This window comes from Strix aluco, chromosome 2 (genome assembly GCF_031877795.1).
Source record: "Strix aluco isolate bStrAlu1 chromosome 2, bStrAlu1.hap1, whole genome shotgun sequence".
Classification (NCBI taxonomy): domain Eukaryota; kingdom Metazoa; phylum Chordata; class Aves; order Strigiformes; family Strigidae; genus Strix; species Strix aluco.
The window spans coordinates 33,659,777-33,679,164 of record NC_133932.1 but is presented as its reverse complement, the minus strand read 5'-3'; the positions used below and the strand labels follow the sequence as shown (position 1 = coordinate 33,679,164).

Sequence of the window (19,388 nt, the reverse complement as noted above, 5' to 3'; positions counted from 1 at the left end):
TCTTTTGCCATTTTATTTTTTTCTTTTCCTAATGGTTTTGTCCTTTTTCCAATTCGTGGTCATTGCTGGATTGCAGAGGGCAGAACTGCAGGGATATGGTTATTGCTTAATACTCTGTATCTTTGAAGTATCACACAAGAGTTGTAGATGTTAATTTGTTAATTAATTTGATTTCTGTTTGTAAAAAATATTTACTGTGTTGTCTACTTCATTCTGAGAATAGTTTGATACCGGTTTTTCTTCTCCCATTTAAATGGTGCGGAGTCAAGCTGGGGAAGTTGGGGGATGAACATAGATGGTTTAGGTTTAATATTGGTATTTATTTATAACAACTGTTAACCAACCCTGGTCTCGAGGATGGTGCTGCTCAAATCCTAATCCAGAGACGGTTACATGAAAGTAGCGAATTAAGTAAAACCAGATCCATGAGTAATTTTTAAATCCCTGTAGTTCTTGATCCTGCAAACACTTTTGCACCTGTGGACAGCTTAGTAAGAGGCAACTGCCTGTGTGTTTTGAACACGTCCTCTACAGAAGCGCTGTCCAGATACATACCCAGGGAGAAATCCTCTGGGATGTGAGGAAGTCGAGGGCAACGGCAAAAAGGCGGAGAGTAGGTCAGAAGGTTTTTATTTTATGTCTTGATGGTGAATTGTTCCCTGGAAATGCAATGAAATGCCAAGGATGATGCAGTTTAGCAGCGTGAGGAAGGGGACCATGCTGCTGGGTCACACGTAGCTGATGTGTAAGTCGCCTCTGTGAGTTGGCTGAGTATTTTAGTTCCTGGCTCCTCTTGCAGCGCACCAGGCTGGTGAGTTAAAGTCACCCTGGAGGGGTGTCCTTGGGAATTCAGATTTCAGGAGCCAGCGGGGCTGAGTGGCAGTTTGTCTGAAGCCTGTGACGGGAGGAATTAATCAGGAGAGGGAGGGAGGAAAGGAGGGAGGGAGGGATGGCAAAAACCCAAACCTTCAAACACACCCAATTGACCCATCTCATCTTAGCATGAAACTTAACGAGTTACACCCACTCTGAAGCAGAAGGGGAATGAAACACTGGCGCTTCCTCCTTTCTGTTACAGGCAGCTGGGGCTTGGGAAATACAACAGGCAAAGATGTTTGTGCTGTTGATGATGAGCGGTAAGCTACTTCATGAATGACATTAACTTTTGCTTGTGTTGTGTGTGCCGGGCTGGGGGAATGAGAGCAGCTGAAGCTCAGCTAAAGCTGGGAAAATGTCTTTGCAGGGTGTAGTGTTGTCGTGTTGTCTAAGACGCTGTGTGTCCAGGAAGCCCAGTAAAGCTTTCCTGTCTTTCCCCAGTGTGGATGGAGGTGCTGGTTTCTTTGAGTTGCATTTAATCAGGTTGTTGAGTGTTGTTTGCTTTTCCAGGGTTTGCGCTGCTTGCAGGTAGCAGAAGCACACTGGATTCATTGCAGACACTGAGAGCTCAACCTGATTGAATGGGAGCTGGGGACTTCATAGCTAAATTCCCTAAGAGAGAAAATGTAGTATCGTGTTACTTATTAAAGATGCTTCCCTTCTCCAGCTGTCTGGCTTTATTTTCAGTAATTACAGGTTGCCATGCTCTTTAATTGTTGAAAATGAGCCCCGTGAAAGGTTTCAACTTGAATTGAGCTCTGTTAGGTGTTTCTGCGAGGTGGGGAAAGCTGAAACGATGTGAAGGGCAATACTGCCGCGCTTTGCAGTAAGGGTGGGAAGGCTGGGTTTGGTGGGGTCTCGCGCTCGTCAAAGATCTGATAATGCTGCAGAAGCAGGGGCTGGGGAAAGCTTTTCTGTATCGGGTTGCTCATTTTTCTCCTAGTTACTTCTGTGATCGCTTACCAAGTTATTTTATATACCGGTTACTATCTTTAAATCTAAATTGCCTAATTCTTGGGTTGGTGACAGGAAATGTGAGTACAGAGCCCTGGCCCTGCAATTACCGTGACTAAGCATTAGGGCTAATAACCAAGCGGGCAGCGTTGTCTCCTGGCCCTGGTCTTCCCCCAGCAGCTGGCTTCTGTCGAGGGGCCGGCTCGCCGTCCGGACCCGCTATCTTCAGGGCTGCTGTAGAAATGTTGGATATGGCTTCTGCTTCCTGGGGGGCATGGACTTTGCTTTCTGATGGGCAGAGTTCAGACCTGATTCAGAGCTGTGCTGGGACCCATCAGCCATGAGTAATCCTCCTGTGCAGAGGCAAAGTATAATGTGTACCTTTTTGGGGGAATTAAGTCACGCTGTAGCTGTTGGAAATGTTAGTGCTTTAATCGTTTCATTTAATATACCAGAAACCCATTGTCAAGGCGGTTATTAATTACTTTGACAGCGTTTTCATATTGCAGGAGTGATTTAAATTTTCACATGTGATTAGTGCAGTGGAATGAAGGAAGCAGGTTTTGTGGGTGTTGGTGGGTTGCTTGTTTTTCCCCAATCCTTTCGGAGTTAAAAGTGATCTGTGCATTATGAAAAATGTGTGGAAAATTGCTGTGTTAATCATGGCAAATAGAGCTAAGGAATCAAGTGCTGAAGTGTGGCATGCCTGGTTACACTTCCTCAGGGAACTTGTTCTTTAAAGGGTACATGTCTGTTTTTAAGAGGGTTCCAACTTGTTTTGAGGCAGAAACACTTTATTTTTCCAGAATGCCTGTTGGAAAAAATCTGCCAAACCACAAATTTGCATCATTTAAGTGTTTGCTTGAGCTTTATGCTTTTTTTCTCCGGGAAATCAGTGGTAGGATTCCTACTGGCATCAGTGGCAAGAGGAGGCATTGATTTTGCACCATTGCAGCAGTGGGACCAAGCCTGTTAGACATTGGTCTTTGGAGCAGACTCGTTTATATTTAAAGTTACACATTATGGCTTGAGTTGTAGCTAATAGCTGTTTGAGAATGAACTCTGAGGAAAATACTGATAGTTTCCTGCAGGATCAGTGACCTGGATTGGCCCAGCATGGGGTCCAGTGAATGTCTGGGCATCCTCCAGAAGCTGGGGCAGAAGGATGGGGGGGTGCAGAAATGGGAGCTCCCTGCTGGGGGCAACAGATTGGCTCGGGTCTACAGCATGGCCTCACTGTGTGTGTTGAGGCTCTGTGGCGCATGGCAGCAGCAAGCCCTTTATCACTCCCCCTTCACTTTGGCACTGATAGTTATCCGGTGCTGGTCTTCTGCCATGCTGTGAGGATTAATAGCACACACAAAAAAAAGGGTCTTGGGGGGGGGGGGGGGGGGGAGGGGGGGGGGAAGAGGTCACTAGAATAAAATAGCAGCTCCTAAACAATTTATTGAAAAAGAAAAGTCCAATGCAAAAGTAATAGTGGTGTCAAATCTTTAAAAGAGTTTGGCAAGAAAGAGAGCAACTCTCTACTGATATGTCTTTCTCACCATTATTTTGTTAAACTGGTGACTTTGCAGTGTGTTCCAGTGAGTTTTATGGCCCAGTAATCCATTGCTGGATGAGGGGAATGCATTATTTATAGATTAGAGTGTTTTAACATCCTAGCATGGGGTTGTTTAAAGAGGTCAGAATACAGAGCAGTGGAAATGGGATTAGCCCAGCTGTACTGCAAACAGTGCAGAAGCAGGGGAAAAAAAAGGGAAGTTATCATGTAGATATTTATCTTTTTGTTGTGCCTCTCAAGGCATAGGTCATATAAGATTTAGGGGTTTCTAGAACCGGAATGTAGTTTTTCTCTTTATTGTCTGGGACATCTCAAATTTTAATTGAATTGTAAACAAACATGAGCATCCTTTTTCCCTGACTCAGCAGGCTTGCTCTCTGCTGCTTGTCTGCTTTCTTCGTGGGATGCTGTTGAAGGACTTGAGGAAGGGGAAGCTGTTGAGCGGTTTCCGTGCATGAAACCTCCCTCTGTGCTCAGCTTTGCGCGCACATCCTGGAACTACGGTGCTGTGGCTGGCGCAAGAGGCTCGTGGGCAAACGGGTAGTTAGTTGATTCACTCTGCAGAGTGCTTTTAATGTAATTGCTTTTTGAGACTTCCAATTATGCTTTCAATAAGAGTTGGAATGCGATGTTCTCAGGTAGCTTAAAAGGCCCTGTAAAGCAAAGCAAATAAATGATCCCAGTAGTGGCCAGCGGTGTAGCAGGGTGCCTATTAGGTAGTGCACACTTCTGGGTGCGTGCAGGCTGAGGGGTTCCATGTAGCTGCAGCCCTCTGAAGGGTCTCTGTGCCCAGCCCTTGCCTTGGCTCACAGGCAGCTTGCGCAGGAGGCTCAGTGGTCTTGCTGCTGCTGGCACCCACAGGAGTTCCCGCTCTCCCTCGCTGCCTTCGATGGGCTTCCCAGCAGCGAGGTCTGGAGTGGCAGGCTGGAGGTTAGCTCATGGGAGACCAGCAGTGGTTTAGCTCTTGCATTTTCTAGCGTTGTCTAGAGTTGGTCTAGATTATGGAGTAATTAAGAGCTCAAACTTACAGTGATGTTAATGGAATTTAACAAGTTGCCAAGCATTAGCTGGGCTGCAGGAACTGTGTGTGTGCTGTTAGGAGGAGCACCGCAAACGCGCCGTGGTGCAACTTCACCGAGAGTGGAGGAAGATAAATTGCATTACCTTGCATTGCCATAGGTGTACCGGAGTTACAGCTAATGAGCAGTACCTCTGTAAGCTGACTTCAGCCTCACCGCAAATCACCTTGCATACGTACATGCTGCTGTAATGGCATGAGTGTTTGCAAGTGGGGACATTTCAGGAACGGTTTGGGTCTGTCAAAAGGTCAGGCATATGGATTACTTGTGGACATAGGAATGTGTGAAAGTCATGGTAGGTGTGCTCTTCTGCAGACGTAAGGGGATAGAGATGGTGTTGGTGGGCGGCTGTGGTGGTGGGAACGGTTGTGTTTGTTTCTGAAGAGGCAGAAACATTTTTTTCTTGTGAAAGTTGCTCTGCATTTCTATTTCTGTTTTCCCTTCCAAACAATTTGGAACTGGCAGGCTTGGTTTCATATGACAGTTCAAGAAAACACCTCACCTGTTGAGGGGATTTTATACTGAATAATAAGTGCAGAAGCAGCACTTGAATAGCACTGTCTTTATGAAACAGTCTTTTTTCCCCCATTTTTTCCTCTGTATCAATACTTGCAGCACTAGTATTGTTGCTTAGATGCATTTCAGCTTAATGGGGATGGCTATAGGGGGCTGCACAGCTGCTAGTAGGACAGGCAGGGACTTAGGAGCTTGGCAGCTGCCTGGTGGTGGTTCTGGTGCACTGGCCTCTTGCTCCATGGAGCAAAAGCCTCCTGTGTGTATAGGGAAATGTCTCTTTCCCATTGTGTTGGAGCTGCTGGGGCAGTTGTCCTGGGTGCTGAGGGTGACCCCTCTGAAGATAAGGCTCTCTGGAGTAGGCAGAGTAGGGCATCAGCAAGTCATAGCTGCAGATGGATGCATCGGGGGAGTTGCCAGACCTCGTCTGTAGCACTTTGTTGGAAGCCGGAAAGCGGTACTTGGAAGCTGATAAAATAGCTGAGGTGGGAGGGGAAAAAAGCAAGCACGTCGATTTTGCATTAATACCTGCCTCCACCATTTCTGGAGTATGCACAGAGCTGCTCGTACCAGTCTCTCCTTCCATACACTGCCTCGCCGTCTGGCTGCAGAAAATACCCCAGCAGCAGTTGGGCTTTTGGTGAGAGGGGGCTTCACAGTTCGTGTTAGAAACTGCTGTAGCAAACTCTGAAAAGCTGGTGCAGTGACTTTCCCAGGTGAGCAAACAGTGCTCTGTGGTCCTGCAGTCGAGTCCCTCTAATCCTCAAGTCAGAGGGAAAACAAATAAACTTTCTGCTGTCTGCTTCCCAGCTGAAAATTGCTTTGTTATTCATTTGCATTAACCTGGGCGGGGAAGGTATATTAACAGTGTGCTCCAGGCCCTTAGACATTGAAATAGAGACAAAGACTCCCTGTTGTGCAAGGCCACAGCTGGGAAGGGAGGTTGGGAAGCTGCTGGGTGCAGCCGCCTCCCTGCACCCAGGCAGGAAAGGGGACCAAATACTGGTCAGGACAGGAGGGATTGTCATCAAGGTCTGGGATGTGCAGGAGAAGGAGTATTTAATGGTTACTACAAAACAAAATTCACTTGAACCAGCACTGCTTGATAGGCACATTCTTGCACATTAACCAGTGAGCCTAGCTGGAAGAAGCTAAAATTATTTTAACAGCCTGCATGGGATTGTGATAAATATTGCCAAAACCCCCAAATCCAGCATGCTGAAGGACATTAACTGTGTGGTATAAACTTCGCAACCTGAAATTAGTGAACACGAATGATCAATCTGAGTTTAAAAAAACTGCAGCTGTATGACTGCTGCTTGCCAGCTCTGTGCCTGCGGCAGATGTCTGAGAAGAAGATTTTTGGGTTATCCCAGTCATGGGAAAGCAGCGTCTCGACGCTGAAGTCTCGTCTCCAAAGGGATCAGACACGTTCTCGCCCGTGCCCGGGTTTTGCATGAATGCTAGCAAAACCTGGAAGACCCAAAACAGAGGTTGTCCGATGCTCCTTGGCTGCGTGAGGTGCTTCCCACCTCTCCTGGTGAGGGGGGACCCACGCGTGAGGCCTCTCTGTAGCGGAGGGATGCTGCAGCATGGCATGGTCAGCATGGCATGGCGTGGCTGCAGCCCCGGGGTTGCTGAAGGAAACCTGCCCACCAAGCGCCGCGGGACTTGAAACAGTGACTACTCCCAGGTTTCCTGGAGGAGGGGGGGGATTATTAAGTGATCACTGCAGGTTTATGCAGTGAATTAAAGTGGTTACTGAAAACCTTTGCCAGGCATCTGATGAATTTTCACTGGAAGTGATGTGTAATACATGCCAAAGGCTGTTTTGGTTAAAAATGACTAATGTGCTTTTTTTAACAGTTATAAAGGAGCATTTTTTTTTTCCTCTGCACAACTGCAACAATGAAAACTCTTTTTTCTCCCTCCCCCCCCCCCCCCCCCCCCATAAGGGGGGGGGGAAATTGCATTTTTGTTGATTTTTATGGTATCCTAGAGTGGAGTTAGTGAGGTGCTGCCATAAGACATGCGAGCATAGGCAGCAGGCACCAGAAATGAACATAGCCTTGTAAGTCTCGAGGCAGAATACAGAAGTCAATTCAGTTAGAAGTTGCAGGATGAAACTTATGACAAACAAGCCAGTGGGAGTAATTTTCTTGCTGCTTTTATTTTTTTTAAGCAAATTAATCTTAATGCTTTAGTAACATCTGGATGATTTCTTGTTAATCTTTTTCTAGGAAGCACTTTTTTGTGTGTGTACTTTGTTATGGAATGAAAAATCACTGTAATTTACCAGCCTGCTTTTTTTTAAATTTGGAAAGTTATACTGTTTGATGTGTTCCTTCAAGCTGTCATTCTTGGAGGCATATGAATGAATGCATGACATTTCAGCTTCTGTTTACTGTTTAAAACAGGTCTTTATGCTTGACATGGTTACCTGAGCATACCTTCAAGTTTGGAATTTATAGGTTTTATTTTTTTAAAGGGAAATCAAAAGGAACAGGAGGATTTTGAGGAGGAAGTAGATGCAGTCAGTTGTTTTGGGCCACTTGGACTAAGTAAACCTGTATAAATATCCAGAGCTACATGAAGATTTTGGACACATTGGCAGTGTCCCTGGGAGCCCCTTGCCTTTTCTTGCCAGCAGTGTGGGCTATCCCCCCAGCCAGGGGACAGCTGGTGCCTCTCTGGTGAAGTGTGTCCTCCAGCCTTTTTGTAGTGGGGGTGGGGGGGTGAGGCCAGAGGAGGGCAAAGTTGCACATCTGCATAGGTACTCAAACAGTTGGAGTCTGTATTTCGAAATAACCTTGAGTAGTGTGGGGAATAGGCAGAACACGGCTGTCCGGAGCATGAGAAAACTGTCGTACCTACCGCAGTCAGCTTTTGATTCATGCTGCTGGGTGAGTGAAAGTAAAGAAATCGAGTCTTTTTCTGGAGCATGGCTTTGAGAGTAAAAGTGTCTGCAGGGCTGGGGGTGCTGGGGCTCCATCTTTGGGAGAAGTGGGCAGGATTATAAGGAAATAGGGGCTTTGTGGGCCTCATTCAGGCTTATGGGGCTTCACAGCTAATGAAAAAACCTTGTGTTTCTGAGGACCTTACAGCTGTCCTTGTTGGGTTCTCCTTTTCCAGGGAATGGTGTTTGGTAAGGGGGCAGGGAGAAGCTGGCAGAAGACTGTGGGGAAGGGCAAGGATTTGGGATGGGATGGGTCTGGAGGCAAGAGAGCTAGAAATAGGGCTTGGTCTCTCTGAATTGGGCATATTTGCCAACATTGAAGAGGCTGGAGTCTCATCGGGTGTGTGTTGGTTAGTCCTCCTGGAAAACAGGAGGCTGAGCTGCTTTATGCCTGCCAGTAACCTGGTCCTTGTTGTCAGATGTTGTGGGATGGTTCCCCCAAGGTATTAGGTGCCATGTGGAAGGAGAGCTGGGACTGCCCCATTGCATGAGACATGGTATAGCTTCTCCTGCCAGCACCAAATAAATGGCAATGAAATAATTGACAGGCCTGAGTCTACAACAGTATGGAAAACAGCTACAGCTTTGTGTAAGCTCCTGGACCAAGGATCACATATCCTTGTGTGACTGTAAAGCAGCTGGGAGCTCAGGTTTCAGTCAGTGCTGGAGCTTTCAAATGTAGCTGCAGTATAAATACAGCAGGGTCCATGACCACTTCTCAGGAGGTGATGGGGGTGGATGGTGTCTCAGAAGAAAATTTCAGGAGAACATGCCCCTTGTGTGTCTAAAACACAGATAAAACAATTTGCAAAACGTATAGGAAATATGTCAGTGGAGTATGCTATTTTTGCATAATTCAGCAACATAGAACATCAGAGAAATGTGTCTTGTAAAGTAAATAGTGAAGTGCTCTAACAAGTGTTTGTTTGGTGCTGAGTACAAATGTGCAGGGGAAAAAGGGTTGACGTCTTTGAAGGTTAATTGAAGGAGCCCAGTAAAACCACAGCTCCCAGACAGTGAGTGGTCAGGCAGGCAAAATTACAAATAAATCTATTAAGAGAAAAAATAACATCCTATATAATAAAATGTGCAGAGCTATGGAGATGGCATGGTAATAAAAGGCTGAGGACTTTGTAGTATGTGGTTGACCCAGAGTAGCAAAGAGCTATGAAGCTGCTATCCAGGGATGTATTCAGGGCTTTGCTGGATTCCTTTCCCCCAGCAAAAGGTTTACTTTTAAGTTGGTTTCAGTGCTGATTTTCTGAAGAGATGAAAGGGGGCTGCCTCTAGCAGGCAGTATAGTCTGGTGGTTGGAGTAGGAGATCTGTTCCTGCCACCGATGACTTGCCTACAGTTCAGGCATGGTTGCTTGGTGCCTCAGTGCCTCTGTAAAGAAAGATGGCTCCTCACACACCAATTTTGTGGGTTAAGGAACATTTACAAAGTTTTAAGGATGTTTATTGAATATAGTTTGCACATTTCCAGTGCATTTTACTCTGAGATGTTTTAGCCTAGAGCTGTTGTCTGCAAGAGCAACAAGAAGTCTAAGGAATTGCCTTTGGAGTCAGTTTTGGATTCAGCTGACCTCATTTCCAGGACATAGACCTGCCTGCCAGCCCCTGTAAATACATGCATCCTTGCACTGGGATAGGGTCCTAGTCTGAGCTCCAGGGCTTCCTGGGGTCGGGGGGCTGGATCCTGCTTGCCACCAGAACCTGATCCAACTTTGCTGTGATTATCACGAGCCTTCGGGTTGATCATCCTATTTTTGAAATGGTTCCCCAGCCTGTGTTGCTGGAGGTGGCTGGATACCCCCATCTGATTTGGGATTTTCCTCCACATGGTGGGTTTAGGAGAAGCACAGCTGGCCGTCCTTAGCTTGCCTGTAATTTAGACAAGATTACAAGGCAAGCTGCAGATAGCCAGCTTTTTAAGAGCAATCTCGAACTTGCTCTTCAGAGTGTACATCTCACTTTAAATTTACCGAGACCAGCCAGCTGTGGAGAGCTATTTCTGTACAGGAATCCCTTTAAAGTTTAATGCATTTTTTGCTCATTGAACCCCAAAATGAGTCACTTAAGGGAGCAGAATCAGATTTTTGAAACCTCTGCCTACCTGTTGCTTCCACTAACTTTTTTGTGACGTGCTTTGGTCCTAGATTATTCAGAGAGAAGTAAAACAGATTCAACAGAGGACAGGTTTTGGCAGCATATAATACCGATGAGAAGGAATTAAGGATTAAAGCATTTTCAGCAGGTATTTAAAGTTATACTTTTATCAAATTCTCTTTAAAAAAATGTGTATTTGAATATGGGAAGATAAAAGCGTTTAGAAGGTTTTATTCCTCCCAGAGCTACCGATTCGTACTCTAAATGGCAATAAAATGTCTTGCCTTGCTGCAATCTGCAGAAAGGTGTTAGTCACGTCTTAACGTTACTCTGAATTTGGTACAGAAGGGAGAGACAGCAACTTCATGCCTTCCTGGCAGCGCCTGCTTTTTCACTACCCTCTTCGCACCAGAAGGTACCCAAACTTGTTGCTGTGAGTTTTTTAGCAAAATTCTCTGGAGGTCTTGAAAATGAATACATTTGTGTGGAGGCCCGTCCAGCCTCTCTTCTTGCTCACTTTCTCAGCTCCTCACTCAAAGGGCTTTCAAAAGCCAGGAGGGTTGTCTGGGTTGAGCTGGCAGGTGCTGAAGGCTGGACCCACCCCACCGCTGCCTCTGTGATGCTGCGTGTGCTCTTGGAGCTCAGTGAGGCTCCCAGTTGGAGCTCTGGAAAGGCAGAGGTTTGGAATGTTGGCAAAAGAAAATAATTTTTTATATTGCTAGAGCTGGACCAAATTTCACATTTAGAGTCTCTACTAGTAAAACTGATAGAGCAATAAGAGGATTATCTTCTTCTGACCTCTCTTTTTAAACCTAATAGATGAATGCTGGAGGCCAGGGATTCATATTCCACCAGGCCTGACCTACAATTTATTGCAATGTTATCTCAAAGTAATTGAGTGAGTCCTACAAGTCTGTATATCAGAATAATTCTGGTCGTTTCTTAAGGAGGTGCAGATGATTCCTTTCATTTCATTTTAGAGAGGTCTTTTATGTGAAGCAAAGTGACAACGTGTTTTTTGATGCTCTGATGAAATTATGCGGTATTGAGCACAGTCCCTTCTGTCTGACTAGATATTTGTCACCACCATGTCACCTGCTTGAGCACCTCACCTATATAAATGGATTTATTCTAACTTTATTTCAGTGATACAGGAAAGTAATTTCTCCATCTGTAAAAGGAGATTTGAAATGCAGGGAGATATAAGATACTTGCCTGTGAATCTGTGGGATTACATTTGAGAGTGAGGCCTTAACCTAGTACCTTCGCTATAAGATACAACCTTCACTTAAGCTTCACAACTGCATAAACTAATAAACCTGTTAACCTGGGTGCTGCACACTGAAATTCTTGGCTTGCAATCAATCAGAATCCTCTAGAACTTAAAAATTTAGAAAAAATGGGCCTCAGCTCTAAAGGCACATGCCCTTCTTTGAAAAGCATCCCCCACATGGCTGATCTGACTGTTCTCCTAAAATCTTGTTGAATATGTGAAAGTAAGCGACAGTGCTGAGTGTAAAGAAAACAACAGGAACGTGAACATGCCCGATGTAAGTACTGCAGGTTATTTCATCAGGCTAATAACAGAAAATAGGTCTACCTGATGGGAGAGCATTGTATAACATTGTGGAATTTATTCAGCAGTACAGAATGCAGTCTGAAATGCTACCTGTTAGCATTAGCTGTTTCACTGTAAATCGTGGATTTGAGGACTCAGGCTTTCTGATTGTTTCTGGCTGAATGTGATTATCTCAATAGCTACACTTGAAAGCTGTTATTTTATTTTCATTATGTCATTGTAATAGTGCTCAAAGGATTAGACATAAATATATGTGAAGAGCTTGATCCCTAAGAGTGTGAGACACAAATCACATGCCTGGGCCAGGTTATCATGATTTCATAGAGAAACTGAGTGGGGTTTTTTTGACTAAATGACCATTTATGCTTCTAGCTTCTCACAAACCCAGTGTGGATAGCCATTTTCTTTGGGCTGTCATCAGGGATGCATATGCATGTTGGACTGTGCTGTTGGAGATGGGCAGCCAACTCCTAAAGTCATGAGGCTGCTGAGAGGTCTAAGCCAGTGCTGCATCTGTCTGGAAATGCCTGGAGGTCTATAGACTCCCCAGATGAGAGTTTCCTTTCTTACAGTGAGGTTTCCCTTGCCTCCTTCAGCATGATCGGTTTTGGTGGTACCAAGAACACCAGTGGAGTTGATTTTCCTATGGTAAAGGGGATTCAGCTGCAGCAGCAGAAGTCACCTGTACGTTGATATCACTGCATCTGCCTCTACAGAACCACAGTAGAACTGACTTTTTTTGGTTTTCTTGCCAAAAAGATGGTATGGGGACCAGAGTTTAGGTTTCTTCGTGCCTCTAAGGCTCCCACTAGCTGAGAAGAGTTTGGGGTGTGCACAGGAGTAGCCACAGGGCTGTAGCATAGCATCCAGCCAGGGGCAGCAACCCTGTGTGGAGCGCTTGGTCCTGAAAGCGCAGGAAAAAAGGTAGCTAAGGGTGTTGTCTTCTGTAATAGCAAATTAAACTGGGCACTGAGTCACTGACTGCCCGCAGCCGTCCATACCAGTCCTCTATTGGAAGTTACTGCCCCTGCAGCAGTGATGGTGAAATATGGCATTAAGCTGTACAGCTCAGCCTGTACGCCCGAGTTAAAATTAGAGCAGTGCACTTGGGTACACCCATGGGGATGGTTTTAGCTGCCGCACCCTAACCAGCCCTCCTGTTGATATTTATGATCCCTTGCTAATAGATGAAAAGATTAAAACAATGCAATGAAATCACAAAATGTAAGAGTGAAGAGAAAGGAGAAAATACTGCATTATCTAAATTTCATACTAGTAAAATTTTATATCTGTAGTATATTGAACTTGAATGATGTGATGAGGTTCTAGATGTTCTTGATGGAGCTAACACTACAGTGTTTTCCTTTGCAGCAGAGGAGTCCATAAAGCTGTACCAGGTTTTTCTTCCAAGACCTGTAGGTTATTCTTTTAATTAAAGATGCAGTAAATTTAAGTGGTTTTTTTAGTAAAAGAGTGTTGAAAATATTCTAAATACAACTCTTCGTTAGTCCAACGCAAGACCGTTTTAATTTAAAATCAGCAAATGTTTCAGCTGGGTTTCCATAACAATTATTAGTTTTTAATTTTTTCTGCCATTTTTCCTGATTAAAAATGGAATTATTACTCTTCTGATTCTAAATCTGCTTCCCGGCTTCTTTCATGAAAGGCACTGTAATGTCCTTGGAAAAATTGGATGGCTGTTGCGTCAGTGTTTCTTCATCTAAATGGATTTGGAAAATATTGGTAGAATTTTGGGGTGTTACTTAAGGCTGGTCTAACTAACAACATATTAGTGTATTTAAGCCTGATGCCAAAGCACCAAGTTAGTTTGTGTGACATCGTTCGCAGCTTCGTGGTCAATCTAGTCCAGAATGTCATGTTTGATATACCGTCAGCTTAATTAAAATTTATAGTTAGCTGTTATGATATTGAATGTGATTTATCCCTATTTATTTTTCTGTATATTCAAATTCAAACCCATTCCAGTGTACATAGCCTGTACTTCCATTCAGTGGCTTTCAACATCCTCTAGTCAGTACATCCATAAAAACTGTTCCAGCAGAGGCACAAGTCCCTTGGAAGAAGTCAGCGGGCAGCATGCTGCATACTGTAGCAGCTGTGGCCATGCTGTCCCCGTCCCCTGGCTTCCCATGGGCCGCTGCAGAGACTGCAACTCAAAACCCACCAGACAGGCTGCTGAGGCATTTGAACATGTGGGCTTGAGATATCACTCCTGTGCCATGGGCTAGGCTGGCTTTCATGTTTCAAATTGCCTCTTGCATACCTCCAGTAGTGCAAGAATGGTTCTTGTGAATTGAATCCTTTCTGTAGAAATTTATCAACCTTTTACACTTGGCACAGCAAAGGAATCAACAAAATTAACAACATTTTGTTTTTTTAATTTTATGTTTGTACTAAGCACTGTGTTCACTGTTGTTCAGTTTTGTTATTTATTGCTTGCCTTAAATACAGGCTAAGTTAGAAAATATGTACAGTGGGACATCTTATTTATCTGTTCATACCATGTGGCATTCTTCTGAATATTTCCCTCAAGCTCCGTTAATGAATTAATTGGGCAAAATCACCCGTGGCATACAAAAAATTCTTTTCTGTTTCATTTTGATGGATAGCGTCTTAAGTGATGTACACTGGAAGAAAATGTCTAAGTAGTGTTCTTATGGGATCAACAATTCATAATTCAATTTAGTCTGAAGTCGCTGGCTGACAGGTTAAACTGAGACCTGTCCTCAAGTCTCCATTAATTTTCATCTGAAAGTTCCCTGGAAAAAATGCTAGCCCGGGGATGGCTTCATTGCCAATAGGTGTGCTAGCAATCCTTGCTTCGCATTGGTCTGCACTTCAAGCTGCTCCCTTGAATTATGGGCTAATTCTGTCTGGAATTCTGCATATTTTTTTAATCTTGTTTCTTTTAATAAAAGTTACTTGACAGGGTGATATCTGAAATAATGAACTTGGTGTAACAGTGCGGGACAATACTTCCGTCACGTGAGTGTTCATATAAAAACATCCCTTGAGTCCGGTGGGAGTCAACTTCCATTATGGCAGTGCTGAGCTTTGCTCAGGTCTTGTATTACACCATTTAAGTATCTTCCTTGAGAGTGGACATCAGATTTCTGTGCAGGAAAAGAAGATGGATTCTGGAAATCTTGCATAAACAAATTATACTTGGCAAGCGGGATGCTGCTGTGTTTTCCCTGCTTGTTAAAAGTTCCAGTAAAAAGGTCTCTTGATGATACAGAAATATCCTAGAATATAGGCTTGGTCAGAAGAAACTGGCAACCAAAGCAGGGCCGTACCTTTTCCCTTGAAACACCATCCCGCGTATGTTTGTATTTTCTGCATTTTTCATGATCTATTGACAGAGAAATGTCAGGATAAGTTTCCTGAAAACAAAGGAGCAAATGAATAAAGTCTTTTTGTCTCTTATTCCTGAAACCAGTTATGGGCCCTTTATTTCCCTAAACCTATTAGGTTAGGCTTTAAAAAACAAAAGCCAAACCCCAAACAATACAGTAAAGCCAAAAGCACCGGAGCAGGTGTTGCCCACTTGTTAAGACAAGTATAGGACTCGTTTCCTTTTCAAAACGTGGTTGGAAGCCAGGCTTTAAGAAGGAAGATCCAAATGGAACTATTGAGCATAAACTTACAATGTCGGCCCTGTGCCCTAAAATTGCATATTTATGTGCAGCGTTGTAAGAAGAGCAGGTTATTAACCTTGCTGAGCTCCTGCGAGTGCGTATAAATCCCTGCACAAAACCTTCCTAGAGTTTTCCCAGCCTCTTTGCTCATTAGGAAGATTAACTGCAATTCCTTTCCTTTTTCTCCCCATTCTGATATTCCAGATCTCATTAGCTGCTTCATGGTCTGGGTTTTTCTCAATGCTTCGTGCCTTAAATTAAGCACCAGCTTTTATGAATGGCTCCAAGGTGTACTTGTATGACTCGGCAGAGAGTTGGCATGGCTTTCTGCCTGCCCACAACTAAACTATTCTTGTGAAAATTTTTCCACGCCAGCGTACGCACCTCCATGTTGCAGTATTGGTTAGAGCCATCCAGATAGGATTTTTTTTGGCATTTCAGTAGATGCTAAAAAATGATCATAGCATGTTATGTGTGTGCTTCCTCCAGGCACCGCAAGAGTTGTTTGATGGAAAGCCTGAGCCCAGCAGCCTGGGATGTGCTTGGATGCATGTTTGTCCAGAGCTTCCTGCATCGCTTGTGTAAACAAACACTTCTTAATTTCACCTCCATGTTCAGATTTCACTGGGACATTTTTCCTCGTTGGTATGGGAGCTGTCAGCAAAGGTCTCTGCCTAATTTACCTGTGGGACTGGGGGAGGTTGGTTCCCTTAAAAAGTTTGAGCTGCCCATTGTGTAAAATGTTTCGCAAGTCGCATTGAGCTGGGAAAAGTACATGGCGGGGCAGACTCTGCAAGCTGGAGCGGAAAGGTACCCTGCAAAAGTGATTATACATTCCTTTTCATAGTTTGGTTGTTCTTTTTTTTTTCTTGTTTTTAAGAGGCAGAGAATACGTTCAGGCATGTTAAAACCTGTGTGAGAAGTGATAATCGAGTGCTTCCCTCCTTTCCCACAGCTGGGCGTAGATAAGACGCGCCAAACCTTGTGTCTGGCTTCTTTTGTTTGCAGCCCTGTCCTTCCCCATGAGCTGCTGCATGGCCTCTGTTCGGAGATGAGTGGGGTGAGGTGGTCGAGGGGCGGTTTGCCTCTTTTCCTCCACCTGTGGCACAGAAGCAGTGCTGGTACCCATGAGCAGTGTCAGTACCTATCCCTGTCCCCATCCTGGGGGTCTGTGCCCCCCTCTCACCACGGTGCTTGCTGTGACCCCTAAATTACCAGGCTGGTGGTGCACGGGGCCCTTTTTCTGCCCCATCACCCCATCCCAGGGAATGAGATCTGTGCCAAAAGCCACCTTCTTCTCACTGTTCCTCTGTCTGCTGAAACCACTCAGACTTTTCAGGGTAAAACAGAGGTCCTGGTGAATGGGGGTGGTAGAAACTGGCATCAAACCACGTTTCCAGCCATCGCTGTAGTAGTTTATTTGTTTCATTTAAAAGCCGTTGCAGACACGGCTGTTCTAAATTCTCCCTTGTGACCTGCTGTGCTGATAAGTGGTCAGGCTAAACAATATCCTGCATATTAATTGGTGCAGTGGGATTTCGGGTGATGCTTGGAGGAGCATTACTCTTGTTTTTAACATTGGTACTCTTCAAATGTTTTTATTATCTTTAAAAGGGATTTACTGCCTGGGTACTTAATTATTAATCTAATAATTAAACCCAAAATGAACTCTGAAAGTTGGTGAATCTGTCTGAAACTGCAAACAAAGGAAGCCTGTGAGGTTTCTGTATCTTTTATAAAGATAAACCTCTGGAACAAACAAACCAACAGAAATTCCACAAAAATGTCACAGCCAATGGACTTACTGCTTGCTACACTATATAAGATTACAGAAATGCTGGTAGCTAATTGCAGCCTTACAGATGTCATCAGGACAGTATAGTGGATTCTATAGCCTGTGAGATGGGCTGAAAGAAGGGATGATTTTCCTCCAGCCTGTGCTGTCTTCATTTGGCTCTCAGAAGTTTAAAGCAATGAACGTTTTTTGCAGAGAAAGAAGAGTGTTTGGTTGCTTTTTGGGTACTCTCTCTGAACATAGCTGCTGTGGGAATTTCAGGTATTTAAAAAAATGATATATAAGATGTTAACAAGGGTGTTTTCAGAATGCTTACTGCAAGTTTCCTTTGAAGGACACCTTTTTTTTTTCAAATGGGAAAGTGAGATGTGCCGCCCTGGGACTGTTACCTGGGATGATGCCGGGAGCTGGCAGCTGGGGAGAGCGGCAGTGTTGCCTGCCACTGCCTTTGCTTCCTTATCCTCCTCACTGGGGCTGTCAGGTCTCCTGGACCAGAGCAGGGAGAAGGGGAGGAGGTGGAGAAGGACCCTTCCTCACAGCCAAGCCCTGGTGGGACAACCCCTGAGAGAGGGGTGAGTGGAGTTGGCTTTAAGGGCTCAGGCGCAGCCTGGCTGGTGAGTGGGCCAAAGAAAAGGGTGCTAAAAATGACCGCTGAGGAAATGGCTTTTAGAAAAGTCAGAGAAACAGCATCTTGTTTCTCTGAGATTTTTTTCCTTCTGTTCTTAGTACCCTTTTGCCTTTTCCTTTTTGCTGTTAAAGTTATGTGCATGAGGCAAAGAAGAATTTCTCATTGCAATTCAAAAACTGTGGAAGCCGGACTAAGCTTTTTCGGTTTGTGTGTGACTCTTCAAACCTCATTACATCTTCGGGGGCCAGATCCAAAGCCCACTGAATTAATTTTCCACTGATTTCACTAAGGCTTTTGGGCAAGATGTTTAAGAGAGCTGTTATTTCTGCAGGCAGGAGGCTTGCTGGATCGCTCGTGTGGCGGCTTGTTCTGAGTGAGACCAATATGCATAAGCTCGACAGCTTCCTTTTGAAGAAAAGGATGGTGTCAGCACTGTGGAGGGAGACACTTTTTCTTCCCCTGACAGACCTGAGGTTTCTGCCCACCCTTGGCACAGCCAGAAGCTGGCAGCCTCGCAGACGAGAAGCAAGCAGCTGCAGTATGGCAAAAAGGAGAGCACTTGTGTTGCTGTGTATTGCAATGACCAGAGGCTGCTTGGAGCAGCCCCTTATTTGCACAACAGGGACCAACAGAGAAAAGAGTGACTTTCCCTCCTAGCAAGCTGAGAGCAGCAGGGCTGGTGGAGGAATGAAGAAAGGCATCGCATCGCTGAGGGCAGGCGCAGGAGTGGGGTGCAGCAAGGCCAGATACGTGTTAACAGCACATCGCTGGTACGGTACAGCAGCACAGCCTCCTTGCAGTGGTACAAAGCCTTCTTCATGTGGCTGGCGCTTACGCCAGCGAAACAGTGCTTTTGCTGGAAGAGCTTATTCTAAGCTTGTTTTTCTTTGGGGAAAAAAGGTGTTACTATAAGTCATGTCACAGTTTTGCTCCTATAACTATATTGCAGTGGCCTCTGCAGGTGTAATCAGAGGTCATGCTCCATCAAATTTGTGACTGACGTAGCTGTGCTGGCAAGTATTTGTAACATAGATCTGGCCTCAATTTTGAGACTGTCATTAGATTCCTGCACTGCACAGAGCTGTCTTTCCTCCTTTAATGTACAGAGGATAACTTTTTGAGAAAGATTTTGTAGGAGTTGGTTGAAAACTGTAAATGATAAAGTGCAAAATATTGGCTTTTTTTCCCCCTCCTCCTCTTTTCATGTAGGTATGCTGACTCTGAAAAGTGGTGGAAAAAACTAAGTAAACGAGCAGAGGAAGGAATTACATTTGAAATATTTTGATTTCACTCTTGAGTGACTTGGAAGGGCTGTGCAGCCCATCAATGCTGAGTGATAAGTTGATCTTTTAAGATGGGAAGACTATCTCTGAAGGCAAATCATCCAGAGATCACCAGGGCATCTTTAGGACAGACTCTGTACTAGTGGTCTGAAAACTTCAACGGTAAAGACCTCTGAACCAGCACAAGGAATATTGTCTTCGAAAAAGAGGTGCAAAGGCTGGTGCAGCTCTGCAAAACCAAGGAGTCTTTATTTAGCTCAATTGTAAAGGTGTCCTTTGATTCTTGGCCCCTCTTTAAAATTCTCCTTTAAAATGGCAATAGTCTCTTCTTTGTCTTTGAGGTATATCCACTCGCTGCAAAAACTTGAGTTACTCCTTCTGCCCTAAGTCTGTA

At 44.6% G+C, this 19,388-nt stretch overlaps 1 protein-coding gene across 7 annotated transcripts in view; it reads left to right on the top strand.

The window, feature by feature from the left end:
- Nucleotides 1–19,388, top strand: part of TIAM1 (TIAM Rac1 associated GEF 1) — a 189,141-nt gene that overhangs the window by 70,114 nt on the left and 99,639 nt on the right. The window contains exon 1 of one of the 7 annotated variants that reach the window (XM_074814196.1): nucleotides 1,028–1,136. The exons of the other annotated variants lie outside the window; for them this stretch is intronic. The gene's annotated coding sequence lies outside the window, so the exon portion shown is untranslated. Of the gene's footprint in view, nucleotides 1–1,027; nucleotides 1,137–19,388 lie in introns of those variants that run through there. 7 annotated transcript variants of the gene reach the window in all.